Here is a 17,532-nt window from a genome sequence, read left to right as displayed (position 1 = left end):
AAAATAGGAGCAAAGCAAGTGATTTTGTCCCCTCTGTGCAATGCCAAATCATAATATGAACTATACCATATGAGAAAAAGCCGAGTCACTTAAGTAGTTAGTCTTTTTTATATTAAGCAACCGCAGCATGCACAAATAAGACACATTCATTATGAAACAGACCAAAGTACAATATGACAAAGAATACAATCCCTTATCATTTTACAGAAGACACATGTTTTTGTTCTTGTGCTTTGTGACAAAGGCACTAATAATTTGCAGGATGTTGAGAGCGCCTGTTATTCAGCTGTTAATGGCCATGAATGCTAGACTGTTGTTGCAAGGATCACAGCTGCAGTTTCTCAAATAGTTTGTTATGCAGTGAAAGCAAGAGAAACTGTTTGCAGGTTTTGGATGTTACCATATCTGGCACATTAAATAATGCTGCCTGAGGCAAGGTGCTTTCATCTGGGAGACAACTAATATCAACTTCTACAGTGGACAACAACAACAACCTTTATTTCTTTAGTACAATTTCATTTAGCTCAAAGTGCTTTACAACATGTCAAAGTAGTTACATGCAAAAAAAAAATAATACATTTAGATAAAAAGATAAGTAAATAATGTACACTTACATAAGAAAGACATATAATTAAAAGAAATAGAGTCCTTAAATTATACATTTTTTTAAGTTTCAATATCAGTGACAGTCCAATGATTAGATCAGTTGGCCAGGGTGAAAACAAAAAAAAAAAACTCCAGTTAAGTTTAAGAAAAAAATAAAATCTGCTGGGGTTTTAGGACAAAAGATCGCCCAGCCCCTTATGACAAGCTGGGGTATCCTCTTTCATTGGGACATCACAGGTGTCTGCACAGGATTTTGATCAGTTAGTGGTGGTGTAGAACATCACCAACAAAAACTGGATAAGGAAACAGAGGAAAGTAAAGAATAATAATGATTGCATATTCACTAACGAGAATGATAATTCCATGCACATCTTAAGAACAGAACTAAACTGGTTACAAAAAAATTCAAAATTTAAAAAAGTGAGATTTTAGGAATTTCTTAAAATGATCCACATTGTTAATCTGGCATATCTCTATTGTTAAAATATTCCAGATTTTTGGTGCACATGCCTGAGCTTGCAGCAGAAACTGTCGGAGATCCAAATGGAAAATGTCATCCCAATTTTCCTCTCACTCCTGTTCTTCTTGTTCGTTTTCAAACTCATTTTTTGACAACTCTGGGCTGTTCTCACACTTCTTCTCACAAGTCAATGGCGGAGGCCATTTAGTTAGAAATAGTAGAAAACCCTAAATTTAAAAATGTACAATATTAAACAAAATGTCACAAGCTGTGTAACCATGCATGATCTCATTGTGCTGAGTGCATCTGTTGAAAACAGATTTTAGTGAAATTACAATCAACGAATTGATTGTAGCAAGATAAAAATGAGCAATGTAAATTGTAGTCAAATGACACAACAAATTTGAGAACAAAGACTTTTAAAATACGACTCTGACCTTTATACTAACATGGTAATGTTCTCTCATGTTGCACACTCCTAGTTGTGCTGGCTAGTAATGACATAATATCCAGTCATTAAAGGTCTCGAAATGGCAGTGCCATTAGAAAAATGAAATGGAATCAGGGAAGAATGTGATTCATGAAATTAAAGAGTTACCACTAGATTTGTAGGTTTCCAAAAGCTTCAAAATGACTTTAAAAGTATTTCTGGAGACCACGGAATAGCTGAAAAAAAAAAGTAAAAACAAAAGCCAGATTATGATACTTGACCTTACAGTCATTGTAACATTATAACAGATTGGTCTTTGAGTTGTTACTTATTATATTTAGATGTGGATATAAACATAAAATCCTGGGTTTAAATTCAGTGTCTGCTCACTGTCTTTGTAAACTCTGTACCCTCTTCTTATGTTTGCATAGGTTTTATCTCCAGACACTCTGTTCTTCCTTCCACATCTTAAACACACTTGTTACGTCGATTGAGGACTCTAAACTGGCCTGGCATACATAAGTGTGCATATTATTTTGTGAGTGTTTTGCACATGTACACTGTTTTGGGTGTTCTTTTCAGGGTTTGTTGATTTTTTAAACATGGTATTAAATCAAAATTAAGTTTAAATTAAATTAAACATGGTAAACAGCCCCTGATCAAATCAACTGAGGAACTATATATATAGTATAGTCTTGTTTCCCACAGTACACTGAAGTCAGCTCCTTAGTAAGGCTTAGCACAATGTGTTTTACAAACCAGAGATACAGTATATAAGGCAATATACAATTCAATATGGAACATGGGTGTTCAGCTCTGATCCTGGAGGACTTACAGTGGCTACACGTTTTCCTTCATGTCAGTTTCTTAATCAGTGAAAACTTTCAGCTATTAATTGACTTCTTTTCCCTTCATTTAATTCTGTGCGTGCACAGGATGCTCAACAAACAATATTGCATATCTGGGTCTTTTAGACCTGGCATATAAATAGAAAAAATCAAGCCACAAATGGCCATGACACTGCAAACATTTATTGAACTTTTCTTCCATGAACATTCTAACCACTTTCTGAATATTTGTAACTTGTTATGAATATTTAATAATATTATTTATAATAACAACAGAAATAACTGGTATTTACATATAGAGTATAAATAACTAATTGAAGATTGATAGTGTTTCCAAAACAATAATTACAAATCACATTGACATTTTTTATGGTCATTGCAATATGGTTCTTGGCACACACTGCATAAATCCACTGTTACAGTCAAGCAATGATGGGCATAAGTAACATCTTCTGCGCTTTTTGGCTGGTTGAGCTGTTTTGACAGGTGTCTGCATTACTACACCACAGACCTTCACTGCATTCAGAGTTGCCCTTGGAAGCATAGGAGCCAGAATTCTTTTCAGCCAAGGTCTCAGTAGTTGATGGTCTAGATTCTCCAGGGAAATGTGTTGTTGGTGTGTCTGTGAAGCCCGACAGTCTGGAATATTTGCCATGGAAATATTGAGTGCATTTATACCTGTGAGGTTTAGGCAGTTAAGAAAATATGCCAAAGTCCAATGCTTTGTTCTTTTTTTAATACTGCAACTGTAGCACAATTTGCCTATATGGTCCACTGCAACTTTTGTCTTATTATTGTCAATGATCATAATAGGTTTTACAGATATATCAGTCTCCTTCTTGTCATACATAGTCGACAGCAGAACAAGTTCCTTTCTTTTCTTTTAGCTCATAAAACACCATGACCATCTTCTGGTAAAAAAAACCCTGGAAATCTAATTTGGCATGGAAGAAATTCCTGCTAAAAATTGTGTGATTTTTTCCAGCAGCAAATTACCTGCAAGTTTGGCACTTGTAAACAAGTTATCAGTAGTTATATTTATGCCAGAGTAGTATAGTCGCTCTACCAATATCTTTATCAATGATTTTACCTAGACTAGTAGAGTGGATATGGCTGCATTCATGCAGTTTCAAGCCATATTTGTCAGGTTTAAAATTTTGTAATATAAATAAGAGGTTTACTCAAGACTGGTACACTTTTCCTGCATCTGTGGCACAGCATGGAGCAAACTTGTATATTTAACTGGCATTGCAGGGTAGAATACTGTACATTGCTCTGGGCTGCTTTCATTTTCACATCTTTGAGACAAGCAGACTGCCATATTAAATTCAAATTCATTCACTGGCACCCTAGAGAAGCCTGAAGTTGGCAGCCAGTTTGTAGCTTCTTAGTCACCTACTTACTTGCATAGCTCAATGGTAAGTACAGGAGCAGAGAACATTTTCAGCAGTTTGTGATATCAAATCTGCTCTGCAATTTGAAAGAGAGCTCATCTACATTTTAATTGAAGAAGACTTTTGCGACTCATTGTGGGTTTACTAGTCAGATTCTTTGGCACACATGGGAAACTTCATTTGCAGCAAAGGATGGGACTAACTATGATTTTTAGCTGGCATTTCAATGGGGTAAATTACATTGGGCCACATGTTCGTAATAAGAGGGACTTGTGTGCTAAAATGAAAGTGGGATTAGCTATGCCCAACACAGGACTTTAACCAAATTTACTAGAAAACTTGGCACACTCCTGTTTACACACAGCATAGTACAAATCGGATGTTTAATCAGGACTCTGAAGGGTTATATCCTTATTGATTTTATAAAGAAACTGACATCCTGTTCAGAGTTGATTCCCAGTGTGTGCTTAATACTGCCCACTATACTAATTCAGGTTAATTGGTTTTGAAAATGTATGAATTCAGGGTAGTGCAAATGCAGAAAACCCTCTATGGAAAACTGCAATCTCCATTCATATCTAGGCGAGTGCAGACAGGAATGTTCCAAAGGAACTTTATATGCAAGAATTACAAAAGTAAATTCTTTGGAACTGACATATAAAGTGGAGACAAATATATGATTGGCAATGATTCTTCCAGAAAAATTCAAAATCACTGCAGAGGTTCTTTAGTAGCAGTTCAGTTTTCAAAATTCCTTACCTCACTCTGCAATCATTCCAATTCTCACAATGCCACTTATGTGCTAATACCAAGATATGTACAGTAGCTCAAGCAGAAACATTGACACCTTTAAGAAAAATCTACATGAGATACTTGAAAAGCTGAGCTGTTATTTAAACAAATCAGCTTGATAGACTAAATGGTCTCCCCTTGTTTGTCAAATTTCTTATGTTTTATACGTATAGATTAGGCTCTAACTCTTGCTACTATGAAATGGAGTTAGTGCATTTGACAAAAATATATGGATGAAAGCATTGTTTTAATTTATTTAAGCTTAATTGAAACCATTCTTTATCTGAGCTCTCCATACCAATGACAAGGTTTACATTAAGGTAATCTTATTTCAAATAAGTCTCCAGACCAGTTATTAAGTACTAGTTTTCTATAAACAAATCCATGTTATAATGACTCAGTTCGGTAGCATACTGTACTCTATAAATGCCAGTGTCACAGTTGGGTATGTGTCTTTTTACCCTCCCGGACCGATGTTGCTCCGCCATGATTAAAAAGTCTGAGTCTTCAATAGCAAATAAATTAAATGAAGTTGCAGAAACTAGTTGCTTATTAAGAAAATGATTAGAATGAAAAGCTGTAGCCACTGTGGTATTGGAGCTGGCCACCACTAAAATTTAATGTTGATTATTGAAGAACAACATAGGATTTTGATAACCTAGGAGAAAACATGTTGTTGCATTCTTGGTAATTAACGTATTCTTTTACAAATATTAACAGCATTCCCAGATATTGGGTTCACTTCACTATTGGGTGGAGTTTGCATGTTCTCCCCGTGTCTGCATGGGTTTCCTCCGGGTACTCCAGTTTCCTCCCACAGTCCAAAGACATGCAGGTTAGGTGCATTGATGATTCTAAATTGTCCCTAGTGTGTGCTTGGGGTGTGTGTGTGTGTGTGTGTCTGCCCTGTGGTGGGCCAGCGCCCTGCCTGGGGTTTGTTTCCTGCCTTGCACCCTGTGTTGGCTGGGATTGGCTCCAGCAGACCCCCGTGACCCTGTAGTTAGGATATAGTGGGTTGGATAATGGATGGATTGATTCCCAGATATCAGGAATATGGATAGATCTTGTATTTTGGTTTGTTGAGCAGCAGGTTCTTGCCACTTCTGTATAATCTTACTCGATAAGTAATCCTCATTCTGTATCTTTACACTCTCAAACCATCATTAGGATTCAGAGGTTTATGCTGAAGAAACATTCTCTTTGTCTAAGCAATGAGCACAAACATTTAAAAAGACAAATAAAAATTTAAGTTATATCATAAAAACAATTGAATATAAATTAAGGGACATTATGCTTAGACTATATAATACCGTATTGAGACTTCATCTGGAGATTGTGAAACGTTCTGGTAACCACTGTGCAAAAAAGACATAGCAGCCCTTGAAGCTGGGTAGAGAAGAGCAACCAAGTGTATCCCACAACTTAAGGACATGTCCTACTCTGATGGAGGAGACTACGTGGGGACCTAATCCAGGTCTTCAAAATTCTCAAAGGCACCAATAAAGTGAATCTAGCTGAATTCTTTTGATTAAATGACGAGTCATATATGCAATGACACTGTCCAGAAACCAGATTGAAACCAGAAAGCAGTTCTTCACTCAGGCAGTTGTGGGAATCTGGAACAAACTGTAGAGAAATGTAGCTGAAGCAGAAAATATGATGGCCTTTAAGAAGTATCTAGATGGGATATTGGGAAATCTTAGCTATTGGCTAAACAAACTAGCATGATGGGCTGAAAAGTCTTGTTTTGTTTATTAAGTTTGTAATATTTTTATATTACATCATTTCATTTAGGCGTATTCAGCCAAGGAATTTTCCACAGTATTTGTATTCTGCCAGGATTCCCACAAGTTAGAAAGATTTTGACTGAATATAAAGTGTTTTTTTTTAATAATTCTGCTTAAAAATAAATATAATTAGTTTCATCAATTCATTTTCAATGTTAAAAAACCACAGAACCTGTAATGTGTCCAAACCAGTGATGTGGATGTTGGCTGTATCATTTTTGATGTTTTAAGACCCCTTCTGACTGTCACCCACTCACTGCATGACCAGATTTATGATGCTGCTATTTTTTTTGTAACTCACTGATTACAAGAGTGACTCATGGTTCCTTGGTCAATTCAGAAATAACCAAATTATCTAAGCAAATGGAGCAATCCAATTTTCAGTTTGCCCTAAAGCTGCCAACTTCTTAACTTGACCCTTTAATTTGCATATCTTTCCTACCAATTTTAAATTAATTTTTTGCATCTAAAACTGTCTGCAATATCAGTAGAAGAAATGTAGGTGGAACACAGCACAAGATATACACAACAAACTATGAGTCTAGGGAATGCATTGGGCTTATTATACAGTATATTAGCTTTTAAGTTGCAATTTTATAATGTTAAATAGATGCATAGAAATGTGTATAAAGGAGTGATCTTACTAGCTGATGAGATAGCTGGGTGATGTAAAATTAGTTGAAACTGTAGGACATTGTGACAGGTAGCCTCATTTTCCAGTTGAACTGTTATTGACCTTTTCTCAAATCATATTAACACTGCCGCACAAGTAGAGTGGTTTTGCTTTAAGGTGTTGTCCTTTCAGCATTGCAAACAACTGGCTACTGATAGCATACATTGTTGAAAATGTACTGCACTTGTATTTGAGGTGCCAGACATTGATAAATGGAAATTCTCTAGCCTAAAAAGATTATTTGCATGGACAGTGATTCAGATTCTGATTTCGATGTACTCAGAGGTGCTGATGTTGACCTTACGTTGTGAATTTCATTTCTTATATACTGCTTGGTTTGGTATCTCTAGGAAGGGACAGAGGATCCAAAGCAAGTTAAATCCATCCATCCATCTTCCCATTACAGTTATTCAGGGCAGGGTCATGGGGCAGCTAGAGCCTATCTCAGCAATCATAGAGTGGAAGGAGGCAGGAACAATCCCTTGAGATGGCATCAATCCATAGCAGTGTGAATACACACCCACATGTACACACACTAGGAGCAATGTAGCAACACCATTTCACCTAAACTGTATGTGTTAGGACTGTGGGAAGAAACCAAAGCACCCAGGGGAAACAGTGAGATCATAGGAGGACCTGCTCTGTGCTGCCAAGAGTTGATTGTACAATAAAATAAAATAAAAATAAAAAGAGTAATAAAAATCATCACCCCGAAAGTGGATAGTATACGTCACGTAGTATATGTGTACCAAATCTCAGATCAGTAGTTCAAACGGGTTGCAAGCTACAAGTGATTTAAAATCCTGGACAGACAAACAAACAGCCACGGTAACGTATTATATAGAAAGATAATTCCATCATACCAGGGTCTTCTAACATGCATCTCCTATTAAAACTCGAAAGATTAAACAATCCCTTTATTGTGTTTTTATCAGCTTTTTGCATTCTCAATGTTGTGCTTATTCTTGTTGTTCTGAAATGTAACTTAACTTTCTTTGTGCTGTTCATATATAATAATGAATGCATTTTAGAGTGATATTTCCTAATCACAAAATCAGATAGTTAAGCACATTTATAATTAAAAAATATGTAAACCACAGTAACATTGTACAATATACAGATCTCTAACATGCCAATTAACTGCTTAATGTTTTCTTTTTGTTTTAAGGAAATTAAAATGCATTTTTACTATGGTTGCCACTTTTGCATTTGTAACTTCAATAGCAGGCATTTAAAAAGGTTTTTACTTCACTGACTAACCTAACTGAGCTATAACCTTAAGCACTTCACCAAGCATCTTTGGTACTTCTGGATGTTGTGTCTTGAATAGCAACTTCTCTTGGTGTACAAGGTCAGCCTTTTCCAGGATTCACAGTTGTGGTACACGGTTAGATACATAATTCTGTATGTGCCATGCATACTTGAGAGAGATGGGGAGTTGTTTTTCCTCTCTTCTAGTTATTTCCTTGCACACACTTTTTGTTCAGAATTTTTCCCTTGTGATTTTGGTAGGCTAGAAAGTTTAAAGAAAACAGAAATAGAACTTTCCCTTTCCGTCTGTGTGGATTCTATTTTCAATGTTTTATGATTAGTCTAAGGATGACATTGAGATAATGTGCACCTATTCAAAAAACCAAGTTCACTTATTATTAATGTATGTTGATGGCTGTGACACTTCCAGCTTCATGAAGAAATACTCTAAGACTAAGTTCCTGGAGGTCTGCCATAGCTGTAGGGTTTTGTTGAAAGTAGTTTTTTACTTAAAAAGCAAATTCTTGCAGTTACTGGAATAAGTTGTTTATTTATGTGGCCTATTTTTATGTTTGTTCTGCCACATCTAAAATTTTTAGCTTTTTGATATTTTAGTTTCTGATAAAATCTAAATTATCATTTGCAAACTAGAATGGATTATCTCTCCTCAGACCATTTCCTGGCTATTAAGATAAATGGTGGGCTTTATTGGAATACTCCATCAAAAATTATATTTTTATACTTTATTTACCCCATGTATTTTATTTTGTAGTGACGGCTACTAAAATTTTTTAATCTCATACTTTAATACAGACTGTGAGAAAACAGTTTATGATACAATTTCCATTCTGTCCAATAGTGAACGATGTTACATAATCCACAATCCATCATGCAGTTGACACATGCTGAAAACATGCAAAAGGTATTACGAGAAATATGAGCATTTTTTTTCTTTTTTTCCATGGCTATTTTTCACATTGTTTGCCGTTGGATTGAAGGATCTCCATTATGTTCCATCACAGCATGAAAACTCATGCTATATTCTCATGAAAATATGACAGCCTTTTCTCAGCCATCACTATAGACTGCAATGGGTTAAAAACATAGAAAAAAATATTTTTAAGTGGAATATTCTTTTATTATGGTTATCACTTCCCAAACAGATTTTCAGTCCAGAATAGAAAAAATATGGAAGGCTCCTTCCCATTTATAAAGAAAGGAGAGCAGAAAAGGTCAATGAATGGCTAAAAATCCTATAGTGGACAGAACTCCTTGATGATTACTACAGTATACTGTTTCCCAGAATAGCCAAACTGTAAAAAATGACTATAATAATTGAAAAGAGAGTAAAGTGTATCAACTATTGTGGCATAAGTCCATCCATCCCTCTTCCCATTCTGCTTATTCAGGAAGGGGCATGGGGCAGCTAGTGCCTATCTCAGCAATCACAGAGCGCAAGGCAGGAACAATCCCTGGAGATGGTACCAATTCATAGCAGGGTGAATACACACTCACATGTGCACACATTAGGAGCAATGCAGCAGCACCAGTTCATCCAACTTGTATGTCTTTGGACAGTGGGAGGAAACCAAAGCACCCAGCGGACACAGTGAGACCATGCAAGCTCTACAGAGGGAGGACCTGCGACATGAATACCATCCTCCTTATTGCAAGCCAGTAGTGTGTTACCCAGTTTGAGAGCATATGTAAATAAATACCATTCCACAGAATGTGATATTCCAAATTCCAAAACATTACTTACTATAAGAAGTGAAAAGAGAGTGTATCAACTATTGTGGCATAATAAATCCAATGACTTGTTTTTTACGGAGAATAAACTAGATTATGACCATTTGAAAGATTTGTTTCCTTTTAGGTTATGTAAGGAGGCATGGCCCAAATCTAACTAAATACTTTATGAATTTGGAGATGATGATTATGCCTAGGGACTGCACTGCTTTTTGTTTTAAATGGATATAAATAACTTTATTTGTCACCAAGAATAAATTTGGCTTTTTACAGAAGCTCAATAAATAAACAAATGCACGCATACACACATAGGCTTTTATATTTACAGCCTAAGGAGTGGAGAGTCCAGAAAAAAAGAGACAGGGCTGTTCCTTTTGGTGTGCCAGTGTGGCTCACATCTGTAGCAGAAACATGATCCTTGAGTCTTACAATCTGTTACAATTTGTTCATTATTCGGGAAACCATAGGCTATCCACCTGCATTTATGGTATAAAAGGGGTTTCTTTTTGCCATCTCTCTCCCGCCAGAGATGAATTCCTAAATATCAGGCACGGGTGAAGGGGCCCTCAAGAAAATCAAGCTGGCTGAGTTTTTCAGTAAGACAAAACCATCTGTAAGGAAGGGAAACATTTATTAATTATTATAATTATTTATAATTATTTATTTCTTCTCTAGTTGTGTTTTTCTGCTGTATTTAGACCTGTTGATAGGGGTTGAGCTATATTGAAATCCAACTCAAAGCTGCTGAAAGATGGAACAGTCTTGGACAATTTCGATTTTTGAATGTAAACTCATTTATTTCATCTAGGGAAGGGAGCCTGGATGGGGCTCAATTGCCTTTATTATCTCTGTTTTGTTCATTTTTATGCTGTTTTATGGTGTTGTTTATTTTAATATGCAGTAGTTAGTTATTTAGTTTCTATGTATTTCTGTATCTTCCTTTATGTTCTATGTGTTTTGCGGGTGGTTCCCCAAGAGGTATGGCCACCTGTCCATGACTGTCAAGGGACTGTCCTTCACCCTATAAAGGCAAAGACAACCCACAGTCCCTTGCAGTTCTTTGAATGTGCAAGTAGTGGTGGGCTCTCCTCTGTTTTTTGCCTTTTGATTATTTTGTTAATTTCTGGATTTTTTTGATCTCTGTGTTCTGTTTTTTGACTTCATTTGATGATACGATAAAAATGTAAAAATCCTTGAAATTCTTCTAATGTACATTTAATTCCTTAAAAAGAAAAATAAAACTTTGCAAATCATTCCAAAATTATTTTGAAAACATACATCAGGCAAAGAAATGCACCATTGAGAACCCCCCTCCTAGCAGTTCAAAAAAGCCACAAATCTTTCAGCACATGTGTAAACTTAGACATTAATATTACTGGTTAAAACTGATGAACAAATTAAACTTATAGTTTTTAACCTTATTTCTTATACCTATCAGAAATTGTCCATACTGATCTTCAATGTATGTCATCAGAGACTGCATTACAAAAAGAAATACAAGGAGAGATGGAATTGGGTTTCCAAATATTCTCTTTATAAGTATGATTTTTTTTTTTTTTCTTGATTCCCACACCATCTCAAATGTTGTGTTCATAGCTGTGCATAATCGCTCAGGCACATCTCACTGAATGTTTTGACTGCAGTTTTTGAACATCAACAAAATCAGGTTTGTGTACCGTTCATTCGATTTTAGTAACCACAGTCTTGGTGTGAATGAAATAGTGACTGTTAATTTTGTTATGGCTTGGGTGGAAAGACAGTGGCCAATTTCATACTATAAAAGGGCAAGTTATTGCAGTTTTATCATATTTGTGTTTTATTATTGAGTGCAAAGCATTTATAAGACCTTTACATTTTCTCCATTTGCCATGTTTTCATGTAAAGCTCACTAATACCAATACAAATTATTTTTCATAAATTATGTAGTATGTGCTATCTACTCGGCTAGTTTAATGAGGTTATTAGATTGTGTTCGATGTCCTATAAATACAAATAATCTTTGGGATTTGGATGAAAAATGCAGTTTTATTCAATGTATTGCCTGGTTGGTTCTGGAAGGGTTTTGAGGAAGGGGCCTTGATGTTTTGTAAGGGCCAGGGGCCAGTGAATTCGGATCTGTCCCTGTCCATCCACTTACTTAGCCTTTAGAGTGTCATACCTTATTTATCCTAGTAATCCACTAATCCACTCCATCTCTCTGTCTTTATGTGGATGATAATGTACCAGCTGATATTCAGTTTGTTCACAGGTTATTTGATAGATTTGACAGATTTATTTCTATTTCTTGTTATAAGATTAATTGAGCTAAGTAAATGTTACTTCCTTTCAACAACCCTCTGCAACTCAGATGACCTTTGTATTCACATTCCCATTGTCCCTCATTTCATTTACCTTGTTTTGATGTTCATTGCAAATGAAGTCCTATTTTTTCTCATAATTATCAATGTATTTTCAAGAAATGTTTAGACCAAATTGAATACAACACATGTTACAACTATCAAAATAAATACAGTATGACTTTTCATTAAATATTCATTGGTGCAGATATTAATCTTCCTCTTTTATCATTGTACTGAACAAAAATGACATGTTTAATTACAAAATTTAACCAGAATTAAAGAAGGACTCATTTGAAATATGCTACACTAACCTGCTTCTGAGAAAATGCCAGGCTTTCACTTCAGGAATTCTAGTTATATTACTGGGCATTCAGTCTGCATCTCACTAATTTCTGACATTAACTGTTATGTTTTTCCAGCATTGAACTTTCTCAATAGCACCTCATACCGTATCAAAACTACCATTTGCAAACTCCGTGAAATTGAATAATTAAACATCCCTCTTTAATGAATTCTTTTTCTGCATTTGCACCCAAGATCCCTTCCTGGGAAAACCTTGGGATATGCTCAATAGGGGACATTTTCACCGCCACTACAGGTTGCTACACATTCCTAGATGTACATTCCTAGTTTAGTATCCCTGCCTCTTCCTTTTGCTACCACGAAGTATGTTAAGCTATAAAACTCAGTGTATATCTTCTGTTCAAACTGCTGGATTTTCTGCTATATCTTATGTAATTCCCTTCTTCATTCTCTAAATTTCCTGCCTCTACTGTTTACTCTTATCTTAGATAGATAGATAGATAGATAGATAGATAGATAGATAGATAGATAGATAGATAGATAGATAGATAGATAGATAGATAGATAGATAGATAGATAGATAGATAGATAGATAGATAGATAGATAGATAGATAGATAGATAGGCAAAATTTTAAACTGTAAACGTTAATCTCATTTTGAAGCATTATCTTCTAGTGTTTTGGAAATCACAAGCATTAATTTATTTTCCACTCATTTATTACAGCACATACTGTAAACTGTACTGTAGATTTGAAATGGTCATTCCAAGAATTCTCATTGTCAAAGGCTTATCTGGAACTCTTCTGGTATACCGTCTGTATTGATATGAGCAACTTTTCATGTTCCCTTCTGGACATTTCTTTTCCTCACACACTTCAAAGTTTTCTCCCTTGTAACAACTCTTATGCTTCCTTGACCTCCCTGTCTTTTCTTAAACTCATGTGCTGCTAAACTTCTCCTTGATGATAATTAATGGCAAAGAAAAACTGAACAAATATTCTATATGTGAAGCCAAAATCAAGATACATATTGTGTTGTGAGATTTGTGTATCATCATACCCTTTCTACATATTTTATGTACCTGTTTTAAGTAAATAATAACATAGAATTTATTTAAACTAAACCTGTTTCCTAGTGTTGATCCTGGTAATTCTGCATTCTTTTGGTATTCTTTGTTTCAAGTCAGAACACAAATGCAAAGAATTAGGTGCTAAAATTAAGGGCAAATGGGCAAAACAAACAAGGTGATCTTCTCTGAAATGCTACCTATGCCAGGTAACAATCCAGGTAGCAGTCAAAAGATTAGAAGATTAATGTGCGGTTTTAATGTTTCTATAATACTATAGGTATATTACTAGAATCTCTGAAGCCTACAAAAATATTTATAATGCCAGACAACCTTAAATTCCCTCACACCTCCTCTTCACCACCTTTGTTTTGCAAATGTGCCAGTCAGCACTGGCAGGGGGTAGCTTTCTCACCCATCCCCTACTGGGGCACCTGAAGTTGGACACAAAATTCTCACAGCTGAAGTCTGTGTATCTGGGAGTTAGGTGTCTAGAATTATATAGGGTAAATAATATATCGTTTTTTGAAATGCATACATTGCACCAGCCAAGCGACATGTCTACTTTATATCAATTGATATTTCGGCTTTGGATTTTACACATTGACAGCAACATGGAAATTGAACAATTTCTTCGTTTTTTTCGGTTAATACTTGAATAAAAGCACACTTGTTTTGTTATACATTTTGTTAAAGTGTTTATTTGATATTGGAACTTCAGTCTTCACACATTATACACTTTACGTTTAACATTTTGTCACTATTACTTTAACATAAAAAATGTTTTAGTTATGTGTTCAACATTTCTTGCCTCACATTTCCTGTCATCCTACATTTACACAGATTGTTGTAGACATGGAACACACATAAAATGTATGAATTCCAGATAATGATATATTATTTACCCTAAACAATTCCAGACACCTCACTCCCAGATACACAGATTTTGTGTCTGACTCTGTGGGGGATGGGTGAGCAGGCAACTTTCTGCCATTTCTGATAAACACATTTGCAAAACAAAGGTGCTGATGAGGAGTTGCAATGTAATTTAAGGACTCCCAAGATAACAAATATTGTCATAGGCTTCAGTAATTATGGTGTTATAAGTTTATGAGTACATTGGTGCTTCATTTTGGAAGAGGTTTCATCGGCTGTGATTTAACAGGTTGTATCTTGACCTAGAGAGGCTGATGGAGTTGGAACATATATGTGTACGTAGTCCAGGACTGTTTAAACTGGGAATGTGGAAAAAGAACTTTAGGATAGGCAAAGTATCATTTAAAATACTACCATCAATCCATTTTCAAAATTTGCTTTATTTTGAGCAGAGTTGTGGGAAAGCTGAAGCAAGGGAGGAAAAATCCCTGAATAGGGCACTAGTCTATTACAGAGTGAACATGGAGACAGACAGAAAGACAAATACCCACTCTAGTGCCAATTTAGCATCACATTACAATCATAAATTAATATAGAAAATGTCCAAAAGTAAAAGTAAAAGCAGTACTGTTATGTTGTGATATTAATTGTATTAATTTTGGTCAGTAGGTGGCACTGCTCAAAATGATCTAAAAAGAACTGGGAGAGGGATGGGAGGAGAGTTCCTAGAAGGAGATTGTAAGACAGAAATTTTGCTGCAATAAAGAAGGTATTTGGAAAATAAAACCTGGAGATTTCCTTATGTACTGATCGAGGCAACAAAATTGGCATTTCCAAGCAATGATGGATGCCTCTACTGTTCCACTACCATTTGCTTTTCTTCCCTGTCCAGGAGAGCCCACATTTCCATTTCATACATGGATAAAAATATTAGAAAGTTATTTGCTTGTTATTGGTGCAGGTGGAGACAACTGGACAGAAGCTAGCAAACGAGTGTTGCTGCTGCACTGTTTGGGCACTGAAGGACACAGACTTTTCTATGCATTGCCAAGTACTGGTAATACATATGCAGAGGCTGTAGCGGTGTTGAAGGCACATCTTCTGCCCAAGTGCAATGTGGGTGTTGAACGCTATAAATTCCATTGTAGAGGCCAACAACATGACAAATCTGTTGCTCAGTATATTTCTGTGTTACAAGATCTTGCATCAACCTATGACTTACGGGACCAGTTGATAGGCAATCTGTCCACAAGTCCGCGAGAAGTCATTATTTGAACATGACCTCACTCTTGAAAAAGCAGTTGACACTCACTTTGCAAACTGAAGCAGCTAACAACCAAGCAGGGATCCTGGCAACTTCTTCTCCAGCTTCAGTCGATATAGTTCAAAGTACAATGTTATCTACACAACACCGCGTATAGCCTGGTTCTGGCACTACTATTTCATCCAATAAGAATCAGTCATGTTTCCACTGTGGATCCAAAGCACGTCTTGCAAATGCTCCAGAGTGTCCGGCTGCGTCATCCACGTGCAGAAGCTGCGGGAAATCTGGGCATTTTTCTCGAGTATATCACTATCCTCCACAAGATGGAATTCAGGGTATTGAGATTCCAGAAACTACCATTTTGTGTGTGAATTATGGTACAAACTGGTCTGGAAAAAATTCATGTGCTGTTACAATTCAAACAAAGGATTCTAAATGGTATTTGGTGTGTCTCCTCCTAGACACAGGGTCATTTGTATCCATTTTACCCAGCGAGTTATGTAACAGGTATTTTGGTACTTGTAATTTATCTGCTCCTCCTGTACACATACTCTGTTATTCCAAAACCGAACTACCTGTCATAGGATGCCTCCAAGCCTGAGTTTCATATGCAGCTGTCACAGTACCGGCTACTTTCTTCATCGTGCAAACCAGTGCTCCTTTACTAGGCATGGACTTAGTTACATCTTTGAAACTGTGCATCAAAGGTAATACAGTACTTACCCCACCAGTCCTGGTGCTACAGTTGTCTTCCACTCCATTCAGAGGCCTAGGATGTGCGGGAATAATTGAGTCAGTGGACGCATCTCTGTGGGTATCACCGATAATAGTCACAGAAAAGAAATCTGGTGGCATACACTTATGTGTGGACCTCTGTGAGCCTAATAAGGCTGTCATTGTTGATTCTTTTCTCCTGCCACATATTGAGAAACTGTTTATCAATTATGAGGTGCTGCTGTATTTTGTACTATAGATCTTGTAAACGCTTACTATCAAGTACTCCTGCAAGAGGAGAGTAGGAATCTGACTGCATTTATAACACAAAATGGATTGGTCCATTTTTGCCATTTCCTCTATGGGCTTCTGCTCCAGCCGCATTTCAAAACTTACTGTCAACACTTCTCCGTCATCTTCCAGGTGTCCGGAATTACCTTGATGATATTATTATCTATGGATCCACAGTTGCTGAACATGATCGTCACTTCTCAGCTGTTTTAGAATGCTTGGAGAAGGCAGAGCTATAATTAAACAAGGACAAATGTCACTTCAAGCAGTCGCCCCTTTGTTTTTTTTGGCATGTAATTTCTGCAGAGGGTATTTTGCCTGACACAGAGCATGTAGATGCCTTCCTTAATGCACCCCTTCCCACACATGCTTCTGCTCTGTGTTCATTTATAGGGGTAACGTCACGGTACGCAAAGTTTATACCGGATTATGTCACGATACTAGAACCTATGAGTGCTTGTTTACGTGTACAATCCAACTTTGACTACATAGAGGAAGCACAGAGTAGGTTCCATATGGTCAAAGAATTAATTCTGGCCAGTCCTGCTCTGGCAATTTTTGATCCTGCTTTGCCTTCAACTATAGCAACTCATAGTTCAGACTATGGGCTGGGTGCAGTATTTACACAAATGCATGCAGATGGAATGGAGCACACTGTTGGCTTTGCTTCTTGTACACTTTCTCAGGG

This window comes from Polypterus senegalus, chromosome 4 (assembly GCF_016835505.1).
Source record: "Polypterus senegalus isolate Bchr_013 chromosome 4, ASM1683550v1, whole genome shotgun sequence".
Classification (NCBI taxonomy): domain Eukaryota; kingdom Metazoa; phylum Chordata; class Cladistia; order Polypteriformes; family Polypteridae; genus Polypterus; species Polypterus senegalus.
This window is presented reverse-complemented; position numbering follows the sequence as displayed.